Genomic DNA, 7,926 nt, shown 5'->3' on the forward strand with positions numbered 1-7,926 from the left:
TTAGGATCGACATTAAGGGTGTGCTCAGCGAGTTGCCTCGGTACACCTGGCATGTTAGAGGGCTTCCATGCAAAAATGTCCCGATTCTCATGGATGAACTCGATGAGCGCGCTTTCCTATTTCGGATACAAGTTGGCACTGATGCTGAACTGCTTGGACGAATCGCCAGGTACGAAGTCAACAAGCTTAGTTTCTGCTGCCGATTTGAACTTCAAGGCCGGATCATGCTCCGTAGTTGGCTTCTTTAATGGAGTCATGTCCGCCGGATCAACATTGTCCTTATAATGCTTCAGCTCCTCGGTGGCACAAACCGACTCTGCGTAGGCCGCATCTCCTTCCTCGCACTCCAAAGCAATTTTACGGCTTTCGTGAACCGTTATTGTCCCCTTGTGACCCGGCATCTTGAGCTGCAAATACACATAACAGGGCCGTGCCATAAACTTGGCGTAGGCCGGTCGCCCAAACAGGGCGTGATATGGACTTTGGATTTTCACCACTTCAAACGTCAATGTTTCTGACCTGGAATCATGATCGTCTCCAAAGGCCACTTCCAGAGCTATCTTACCAACATGATATGCTGACTTGCCAGGTACCACACCGTGGAACACCGTATTAGACGGTTTGAGATTTTTATCTGTTAGTCCCATACGACGGAAGGTCTCATAGTACAAGATATTAATGCTGCTCCCTCCATCCATGAGCACTTTGGTGAACTTGTAACCTCCCACCCGAGGCGCCACCACCAGAGCCAACTGACCCGGATTATCAACCTGGGGAGGGTGATCCTCTCTGCTCCATATGATTGGCTGTTCAGACCAGCGTAGATAACGGGGCATGGCCGGTTCAACAGAGTTGACTGCCCGCCTGTGAACCTTCCGGTCTCGCTTGTCCAAGCTAGTGGTAAAGACATGGTACTGCCCACTATTCAATTGCTTTGGGTTGCTCTGGTAACCTGACTGTTGCTGCTGCTGGTTGTAACCACCCTGGTTGTTCTGATTATTTTGACTGTTATGTCCGCCCAGATTACCATTAAATCCTGAACCGGAATTTCCTCCACCGTAACCCGGCCCGGATCCTGAGCCACCGCCGGAGCCGTGATCATACCGGAAATCATTAGAATTCTTGAACTCCTGCATAATGAAGCAATCCTTCCAAAGGTGGTTTGCTGGCACCTCCTTCGTCCCATGTCTTGGACAAGGCTGGCTCAGTAGATAATTTAGGCGGTCCGGGTTAGGGTTGGGTGCCCCACTGCGATTTTTCGGTTTACCCTTGTGTCGCTGGCCATTGTCCTGCGCGCTGGTATTAGCCACAAAGTCCATGTTACCATCCGCTTTACGCTTGCCTCCACCACCATTGCCTGCCCAGTGATGCTGCTGACCTTTGGAGTTGCTGTTCCTCTTTCCCTTCCCTGCCTTGTCATCATCAGATTCAGGATCCTTGGTACTATCAGAATCAGCATACTTTACCAAAGCAGCCATGAGGGTCCCAATGTCAGTGCAATGGCGCTTCATCCGTCCCAACTTCAGCTTTAGGGGCCCAAACAGACAGTTGCCTTCTATGGTTAAGACTGCGGTGTCAGCGTTGATGCGGTCTGATGAATGCAACACTTGTGAGACCCGGCGCACCCAATGAGTCATCGGTTCTCCTTCCTCCTGGACACAGGCAGCTAAGTCTACTATCGACATGGGCTGCTTACATGTATCCTTGAAATTATTGATAAACCGGGTTCGTAATTGGGCCCATGAACTGATAGAATTGGCCGGTACGCTTTTTAACCAAGTGCGGGCCGTTCCTTCAAGCATCATGGTGAAGTATTTCACACATGCCTCCAGCATCTCCATGGCCATCTCATAGCTCTCCACCCATGTCTCTGGGGGTTGATCCGCCGTGTAATTTGGTACCTTGCGCGGGCCCTTGAAATCCTTGGGTAGGCGCACATTGCGTAAAGCGGGGACAAGGCAAGGCACCCCCAAAGAGCTAGAAGTAACACCGGGTTCGACCAAAATAGTTGGACAAACCGGCGTAAGCTGCCGAGCCTGATATTATGCGGCTAACTCGGCCTCCCTGCGTGCTCGGTCCCGGTCCACCACTTCCTGAGCATTATCAGCACCACCCGCCGGGTTGTTGCCGCGGGGTGCTCCACGTCGTTCATTACTTGACACTTCCGGTTCCTCCATACGCCTGCTATAGCTCCGGCTTGGGAGAGGGGTCGAGTTGATTCGGTCACGGCTATACGAGTATGCTTCCTGTTGGTCCAAAGCTGTCCTAAGAAGCTCCTTGACCCGTCGCGTCTCTATCGCCTGCGGTGAGTCACCTTCAATTGGAATGGCCTCCATCCATGCAGCAGCGGTGACGAGATTGTCCATTGGGTTGGAGTAGTGACCCGGAGGTGTTGAAACAGCCTGAGGTATAACGGTGTTTTGACGAGGCGGATCCATCCGACGAGGCTGAACCGGCGCACCGGTCCCAGGAGCTTCCGCCCGGTTTCCCTCCAGCGGATTACTGGTTCCTGCTCCCGGGCTGTTGAAAAGGTCTATGGCCTCGAAAACCGGAGGCAAACGGGATCGGTACTTCCTCCTCATGACTTCATGCGACGCGTTCTGGTCCAACATGAGCCTGTAGGCTTGTGCGTCTAGAGCGGCCCGCTCTATGGCCATCCTGGTATCCTCAGCTTCCAGGTCCGCCTTGGCCTGGGTGATCTGTTCCCTTACCTTTGCAATCTCCGCATTGTGGACGTCCTGATCCGCCAGATGAGCTTTCGCCATAAGCACAGCCAATGCATCAAATAGCTCTGATAGAACTTGAGCCGGTGGGCGCACAGGGCCTCCTGCCCCGGCAGTCGTCGCCGCTGCTGAATCGGAGGTTGTTGCCGCAGCGGTCGAAGAATGAAGCGCTGCTTGTGTGCCGGCCATGAATATTCCAACTCGGTTGGGCAGATCAGAGGGGTCCGGAATACTGTCGCCGTTGGAACAGCCCCCAATCCGGCCATCTTGTAGCTGATATAGAGATTCGGTTTCTCCGGTTGATGACTCATCGCCGGAGTAAATGACGGTCTCGCCGCCAGATCCCGATCCATCCTCATGACCTCCTCCATGGATGACTCCCACGAAGGCACGCTTCATGGCCGGTATAACCTGGGCAGATCACGCACGCTGAGCCGTTTCGACGAGGTCGGTGCAGATATCTGGCTCAGGGCCCGGTTCTCCGATCTTGCCGATGAAAACGTGTATGCCACCAAAGGGGACCCGGTACCCGTACTCAACTGAGCCGGCCTCGGGGCTCCAGCCTGCATCGTCGATGTAAAGCTTGCCGCGACGACTCTTAGTCATCCGGCCTACGGCGTAGCCCTCGAGTCCTTCAAAGCGGCCCTCCAAGAACTTGAAACCATCGTGCGATAGCCCCATAGTGGGCGCCAACTGTCATGGTTTTGTCACGGCAGATGTCCTAGAGAAAGGACTTAGTCGTGGAGCCATCGCGTCGGGTTAGCTTGAGGGGGTTAAAGCGGACACAGGGACGCAAGAGAGTTTATACTAGTTCGGCCCCTTCGATGAAGGTAAAATCCTACGTCTAGTTGTGATGGAATTGATGGGGTTTCGATGACCAGGGAGCAAACAAGCTTCACCTATATCTCGAGTTGTTGTCTGTTGTCCCTGAACCGCCGCCGGGTCGTCCCCTTATATACACGGGTGACGCCCGTCGGTTCACAGAGTCCCAATACCAACTCATAGATGTGTACGGTTTGGTCTCTACTTATTCCTAACTTACAATACAAGTTAAATACCAATGCCGGTTTACGGCTACAGGCCTTGAACCGACTATGGGCCTTGAACCCTCATCTGCCTTCTTGGGCTTTAACATACTTAACTACTGACGAAGTTAACCCGGCCCAGATAGGCCGGTTTACGCCCAGTAGTGATATCCCCAACAGTACTGTCGGACGGGGTTTCCAGAGATTAAAGTCCTGAAAGAGAGAAAAATAACAAAGCAGGAAGCCCCTAGTGCGGTTGAGCCGCGTCTTTGGCGTGCCGTAGTCGTGCCCCCTCCCCACCTTTGCCCATGGTATTTTCAATGAGTAATTATGTACGCGTGGCACGGATTTCACCGTTTGGCTGGGACTGGGGTGGGGGTCGCATTGCTATGCGAGCTCGGAACGTGCCAGGCGGTCTTGTTGCCGATTTCTCCGGGCGCGCTTGAAGGTGTCCGGGTTTTTAATCGCCGAACTGGTGGATTGCCTTAAGAGGCTGCTTTGCACTTCTGCTGCGAGGGCCACAGTGTGCTCCTCCGTGCGGAGAGAGCACTCTGTGTTTCCATTGACTATGATGACCCCCCGAGGTCCTGGCATCTTGAGCTTGAGATATGCATAGTGCGGTACCGCGTTGAATCTCGCAAATGCGGTTCGCCCAAGCAGTGCATGATAGCCACTGCGGAACGGGACTATATCAAAGATTAACGCCTCGCTTCGGAAGTTATCCGGGGATCCGAAGATCACTTCTAGTGTGACTGAGCCTGTGCAATGGGCGTCTACACCTGTTATGACGCCTTTGAAGGTCGTTTTTATGGGTTTGATCCTTGAGGGGTCTATACCCCTTTTGTGCACTGTGTCCTGATAAAGCAGGTTCAGGCTGCTGCCGCCATCCATAAGGACTCGAGTGAGGTGAAATCCATCGATGATTGGGTCTAGGACCAGTGCGGCGAATCCGCCATGACGGATACTAGTGGGATGGTCCCTGCGATCGAAGGTGATCGGACAGGAGGACCATGGGTTGAACTTTGGGGCGACTGGCTCCAACGCATATACATCCCTTAACGCACGCTTCCGCTCCCTCTTGGGGATGTGGGTTGCGTATATCATGTTCATCATCCACACTTGTGGGGGGGACCTCTTCTGTCATCCGCTGTTCGGCTGCCGGGGCTCTTCTTCGTCATCGCTATGTAGCCCCTTATCTTTGTTTTTGGTGTTTAACTTGCCGGCCTGCTTGAACACCCAACATTCCCTGTTGGTGTGGTTGGCTGGCTTGTCGGGGGTGCCATGTATTTGGCACGAGCGATCGAGTATACGGTCCAAACTAGACAGGCCTGGAGTGCTTCTTTTGAATATCTTTTTCTGCTGACCGGGTTTAGAGCCTCTGAATCCGGCATTGACTGTCGTATCCTCAGTATTGTCGCTATTGACGCGGCGCTTATGTTTGTTGTGACGTGACCTGCCATTGCTATCCTTGGTATCTGAAGTACCGTGGTTCTTTGATATGTTATTGCTGCGAGCCAGCCAGCTGTCTTCTCCCACGCAAAAGCGGGTCATGAGTGTCGTGAGGGCTGCCATAGATTTTGGCTTTTCCTGGCCAAGGTGCCGGGCGAGCCACTCGTCGCGGATGTTGTGCTTAAAAGCTGCTAGGGCCTATACATCCGGACAGTTGACGAGTTGATTTTTCTTTGTTAGGAACCGTGTCCAGAATTGCCTGGCCGATTCCGCTGGCTGCTGAATTATGTGGCTCAAGTCATCGGCATCTGGTGGTCACACATAAGTGCCCTGGAAGTTGTCGAGGAATGCGGCTTCCAGATCTTCCCAACAGCCGATGGATTCTGCTGGCAGGCTGTTGAGCCAATGCCAAGCTGGTCCTTTGAGCTTGAGTGGGAGGTATTTGATGGTGTGTAGATCGTCACCGCGGGCCATGTGGATGTGCAGGAGGAAGTCTTCGATCCATACAGCAGGATCTGTTGTGCCGTCGTATGATTCGATATTTACGGGTTTGAAACCCTCTGGGATTTGGTGATCCATTACTTCGTCTGTGAAGCATATGGGGTGTGCGGCGCCTCTGTAGTGGGCTATGTCGCGACATAGCTCGAATGAGTCTTGTCCGCTGTGTTCGGCCCGGCCGGATTTACTTTTACTGTATCCAGCGTGACGGTTATCGTCTCGCGTAGTGGCGCGCCCTCATGATCCATAGATCGATCTTGCGTGTTTTGCTTTGTCCTCCAATACGTCTCGCAGGTCTAGCGTGTTTCCCCATGCCTTGTCATTTTTATTTGAGTGGCGTCGGGGTGCGGGCTAAGTTTTTGGCTGAAATGCCTCTCTGTCGCGGCCACGAGGTGGCCGATCAGCCGCGTCATATGCTGGAGATGTAGGTTTTAATGCTTCCTCCTCCAGTCGGGGTAGCAACCTGCGCTTTGGGTAACTCTTGGAGGGGTGTTCGAGTTCATATTCCTCGGCCGCAAGGACTTCAGTCCATCTGTTAGCTAGCAAATGTTGATCAGCTTGAAGCTGCTGCTGCTTTTGCTTAAGGCTATTTGCCGTGGCTATAAGCCGGCGCTTGAAGCGCTCTTGCTTGGCGGGATCCTCCGGCACGACAAATTCGTCATTGTCGAGGCTTGCCTCATCTTTGGAGGGAGGCATGTAATTATCATCCTCCGCCTCTCTATCTGCCGCTCTCTCGGGAGGGCTGGCTTCTCCATCCTCCTGCTCTAAATCTTGCTAGAGGGGATTGTTGTCGTCTTCAGCACTGTCCGGAGTGCTATTATCTCCTGTGCCGGTGTCACCGCTTTTGCTTTGGCAAGACTTAGAGCGGCGCCGCTGACGTCGGTGCTTGGGTTGCTTCTTGGAGGGTTCATCCTCCGTTGTCCCGTCGCCATTGCCTTCTTTGGGTGTGTCCACCATGTATATATCATATGATGAGGTGGCTGTCCAGTGCCCTGTGGGCAGTGGTTCCTCTTCATCTCCCGCATCGTCGTCCATACTGTCGATGTCTTTGGAGTTGAAGTCGAGCATGTCGGTCAAATTGTCGACAGTGGCTACTAAGTGGGCGGCGGGTGGGCGGCGAATTTCTTCGTCATCCGCATCCCAATCCTGCCGAACATAGTTCGGCCAGGACTCTCCTGATAGGGAGAGAGACCTTAATGAGTTCAGCATGTCGCCGAAGGGCGAGTGCCGAAAGATATCCGCGGAGGTGAACTCCATGATCGGTGCCCAGTCGGATTCGATAGGCACGGGCGCAGGCGGTTCAGAGTCCGTGGCCGGGGAAGAATCCGACAATTTGGCGTCATGGCTCTCGTGAAGGGTAAGGTCGATACTCGGCTCGATCGCCGCTGAGAATGCGTCCTCCGTGGCGGGGTCTATCCCCCCGTCTGTGGATGGCGGAATCGGCTCCGAATTGAGGGTCGGAGCGGTTGCCGGTGCGATCTCCTGCACACTGTCTAATGGTAGAGCTAAATCATGCTCATCGTGACCGTGCGGCGTACTCGGCAGGGGCTCGAATCCGTCGAAGATCAAGTCTCCGCGGATGTCGGCCGTGTAATTTAAGCTTCCAAACCTGACCTGGTGGCCAGGGGCGTAACGCTCGATCTGCTCCAGATGGCCAAGCGAGTTGGCCCACAGTGCGAAGCCGCCAAATACAAAGATCTGTCCAGGGAGAAAAGTCTCACCCTGGACTGCATCGCTATCGATGATCGAAGGAGCCATCAAGCCTAATGATGACGGCACAGAGGAACTCTCAATGAAAGCACCAATGTCGGTGTCAAAACCGGCAGCTCTCGGGTAGGGGGTCCCGAACTGTGCATCTAAGGCGGATGGTAACAGGAGGCAGGGGACATGATGTTTTACCCAGGTTCAGGCCCTCTTGATGGAGGTAAAACCCTATGTCCTGCTTGATTATTCTTGATAATATGAGTAGTACAAGAGTTGATCTACCATGAGATCAGAGAGGCTAAACCCTAGAAGCTAGCCTATGGTATGATTGTATGTTGTCCTATGGACTAAAACCCTCCGGTTTATATAGACACCGGAGGGGGCTAGGGTTACATAGAGTCGGTTACAAGGAAGGAGACCTACATATCCGTATTGCCAAGCTTGCCTTCCATGCCAAGGAGAGTCCCATCCGGACACGGGATGAAGTCTTCAATCTTGTATCTCCATAGTCCAATAGTCCGGCCAAA

The sequence above is a fragment of the Triticum urartu genome, chromosome 4 (assembly GCF_003073215.2).
Source record: "Triticum urartu cultivar G1812 chromosome 4, Tu2.1, whole genome shotgun sequence".
NCBI classification, from domain to species: Eukaryota; Viridiplantae; Streptophyta; class Magnoliopsida; order Poales; family Poaceae; genus Triticum; species Triticum urartu.